Below are 3,221 nucleotides of genomic sequence, written 5' to 3' on the forward strand. Positions count from 1 at the left end.
TAAACGGTAATTAAGAAATGGGATAAGTAGAGCGAATCGTGGCAGATCAAAATGAGAAATTTGGGTGGACAATGAGAGCCCCAAGTGGTCCACCAACACTGGGACCCTAAAAAAAATATGCTTTGTCAACATAGTTTGGAGGATTTTAAAACTCCAGGAGGCAAAGATGACAATGAGAAACTGTACTTCAAATAGCCTGAGACCATGGTCCCATAATCTAGTCAAATAAGGACTTTTGAAAAGCCCTGAGTCCCTTGGCCCCTTCTCAAGGGATAGAGAAGAAACATTTCTACTATTCCTCGACATTGAAGCTCTGTACACTGTGGTTCCAAAACCTTTTGGTGAGTCGTAATGTGGGCTACAGTTAGATTGGAAGCATATGGGAATGCAACAGCGGATGGGATTAAAGTGAAATGAATATTGTTATGTTTGAACTGACTTTATGTAAAGTGATTTTGTCTCCTTTACTTGTACAGGATGGATAGTGTGTCTGACTGGAGATTGCTTCCCTTATTTATTATTGTAAAACAAAGCATGTAAATCTGCCCTCTGACAATATTGATTGGTCATGCTAAATGGGAACCAGTAAAATTGCCTGAGGCCACACAGGTTGTTAATTTGAAACAGTATGGAATACTTGGTGGACAAAAGGAGATTACTACTGTAATTAATGCCCATTAGAAGCTAGAGTGCTGGTGTGGACAGATTGTGCAGAGCAAACTTGGGCTATGGCAAAAGCGACACTCAACAATGACCACAGGGATTCTGGACGAAAAATATTCCATTTGAGAGATAATTACTAGCTTGTTATTGGACATTAATTGAAACTGCCCCTATAACTGAGGATATAAAGTTATCTTGAACCTGAAACACCCATAATGTCTTTTTGGTTAATGTTGGAGAAACGCTCTAATCCTGGGGAGGGCAGTGTCCAGAAGGATTCCATTACAAAATGGAAATGGTTTATACAGGAAAATGCAAGAGGGAGATGCAAGGAGGTAGTCTCTTTCCTCCCAGGGGCAACTTTGGAACCACCTGCAATGCTGCTGGATCCTATGGCCACATGGGCCACTTGGAAATTGCCCTACCAACAGCTCTCTATTGACCAACAAAGAGTCTTGGTTTATGGATGGCAGTTCCAAGATGAACAGACAGCATCCTGTTTGGAGGACCACCACTCTGACTGAAGAAGGCAAAATCAGTTCAGCTCAGTAGGCCCAACTGCATGCTATTTGATGCCGTTTGAGTTTTTACCAACTCATGGGGAGTGGCTAATGGCCTGGCCATAGAGATATGCAAAAGGGCAATGCAATGGAAGGGCCAGTGGGTGAGGGGCGCAGCTCTTCCAGGCCCACCCCGGCCTTCTGGTGAGGAGCCGGCCCTCAGGATTCCTGGCTGCTTCCGCAGCGCAGTCAGCCCTCCTTCTCATGCATAGGGTGCTTCTAGGTTTGGCTAGAGTGTGGCTCAGCGGAAAGAGGGCAGCTACTTCGCCGGGGGGTCCTATGGTGTTCTTCCCACTCTTCTCTCTCATCTCGACGCAGCCTCCCGCAGGGGCTCCTCAGGGCCTGTTGGCAGCCCAGCCAGAGCACAGGACTGCTGGAACCGCTCCTCCTCTCCCGCGTCCGTCCAGAGCGAGTACAGGCACTTGTTTGAGAAGATGTGATCGATGCTTCCGCACAGATAGATGTTGAAAAATCAGAAGACGGAAGGCTGATTTATACTGGCATTCTGGCCCAAACAGTATTTGATGTGAAATGTTTCTCGTATTCTACAAGTGTGATCAACATTTGCATGTCTGCAATATATTTTTGCACAAAATAATATCATATTTGGAAGTCTGCCTTTGCAAATCTTATTTTAAGGCATCATAGGAATCTTTACAGTGATCGCTCCAGCCCTGCTTCACTTTGTTACAAAAGGCTATGTCATTCTGTTGTATCATGAGGCCTCGGCAGTTATAAAGCCATTACTTATGTTGTGCTTTCAGAAATGAGTAGTGTTTCACCAGAATAATGTGAAGATTCCAAACAGCACACATATGTTTAGCACATTCTATGCTAAAACAAAATAATTGTTAGTTAGTCCAGGTCTCTTTCCAAACCCTGTAGACCATGCCATCTAATGGGTTATGACAAACCATTCACTTTAGATATGGAAGAAACCAGTTAAAACAAGAAAACAGATTAAAGATAAAAAAAATAAGTCTTTCATTTTTATATTTGTGCTTAAATGGGATTTATATTCCAATATATAATAACAAAATTGCCTTTATCTTTTTCTGTTAATGACCAATTGTTAAAAATAATTTGAAACTGTAGCAAACAGAACTTTGAATTAATTTTCAGAGAATTATGTTTCTTTATAATAAAATAAGCTATGTTTGAAAATCAATAACAACAAAAAGGGTAATGGAAAACTGGACCATTGGAAGGACGCCCATATGGAGCATGGCTCCACAGAAATCACTCCAAGAATTTAAGGGGTGCATTACAGTAAGACGTGTCAATGCCTACCAGAAGGGCTCCCTTCCAGGACTGGTAGGTGATTGGAATCTGCATGTATATATCCTGGTGTGTTTGCTTGAGGTAGCCACTCAAGTCCACAAAATGAGTGGACGTGGGTGTATCACAGCAAAGCAGAAAGAGGCTGAATCTAGACATGTTCATCTTGCACCCTCTGAGGCGCAAAATGCCAACAAGAACTGTTTTCTCTGCTAATAAGAGAGACAGACACCACAGATGGTTATAAATGGACCCTGAAAAGAATGGACACTGGACAGGGTTTTGTGTACTTGGTGGTAGATGCAAGTGCTAAAAATACTAGAAAAGATTGAAATGGAAAACATTGGACCAATTTGTACTGCCGAGTCACACTTCTTGACACCAAGGAACACAATTTTCATCTTCAGAATAATGGTTTGAAAGGAATTGGAACAGACAATGGAAACTTTGTTGGCTAAAATGGGGCGACAAAGGCATGAAGTGCTGGCTTACACACTTTCATGAGTGTGTGCTCACATTCAGTATGAGCAGGGCCAAGGGAGAGTTGCCACTAGGTAGGTTTCTCCACTTTTCTGGGGGGTTCTGGAGAAAAGAGGGTGGGGGAGAATGCTGGTAAATTTATATATCACCTTACTTTCTTTATTCCTACCTGATGCAGTGGTCCCAGGACCAGGGCTGCAACTGTGGGTGCCAGAGGCAGGGATGATTTTAAAGCAGGAA

General features: G+C 42.8%; 1 pseudogene; it reads left to right on the top strand.

Moving 5' to 3' along the window:
• The first annotated feature begins 1,306 nt into the window (after positions 1–1,306).
• LOC102891731 lies at positions 1,307–2,169 on the top strand (annotated as a pseudogene).
• The last annotated feature ends 1,052 nt before the right edge of the window (positions 2,170–3,221 follow it).

The sequence above is a fragment of the Pteropus alecto genome, unplaced genomic scaffold (genome assembly GCF_000325575.1).
Source record: "Pteropus alecto unplaced genomic scaffold, ASM32557v1 scaffold398, whole genome shotgun sequence".
Classification (NCBI taxonomy): domain Eukaryota; kingdom Metazoa; phylum Chordata; class Mammalia; order Chiroptera; family Pteropodidae; genus Pteropus; species Pteropus alecto.